Here is a 387-nt window from a genome sequence, read left to right as displayed (position 1 = left end):
AAATCCTTTTTAAAATTTTCTTTTAATCATTCTCATTACGCAACTGGTGAGTCTTTTTCACATGTGAAGGAGTTTGAGAATTTTATGGTTGCTTCTTATCAAGTAATCATAGTCCAAACGGGTTTCTTTCCCACCAGAAACTTCGGTCGTGTCTGTTTGTGTGTCTGTGTTTGTGAGTGTCGTATCTTTAGGCTAATCATAACGATATTTTGGTTTTCTTGGTCTTTCATTTAACAATATTTATCTAATATTCACATTTTATCGTTCATCTTTTTGGAGAAACTGCATATAAACCAAACAAATCTTATGTTGTATCACACCTTTTTCAATATCATTCCCAAAGTTTTTTGTCTTTCTTTGCTAACTTTATTTAACTATCTTTGTTTC

The sequence above is a fragment of the Palaemon carinicauda genome, chromosome 8 (genome assembly GCF_036898095.1).
Source record: "Palaemon carinicauda isolate YSFRI2023 chromosome 8, ASM3689809v2, whole genome shotgun sequence".
NCBI classification, from domain to species: domain Eukaryota; kingdom Metazoa; phylum Arthropoda; class Malacostraca; order Decapoda; family Palaemonidae; genus Palaemon; species Palaemon carinicauda.
The sequence above is the reverse complement of the archived record's forward strand: the minus strand, read 5'-3'. Positions refer to the sequence as shown.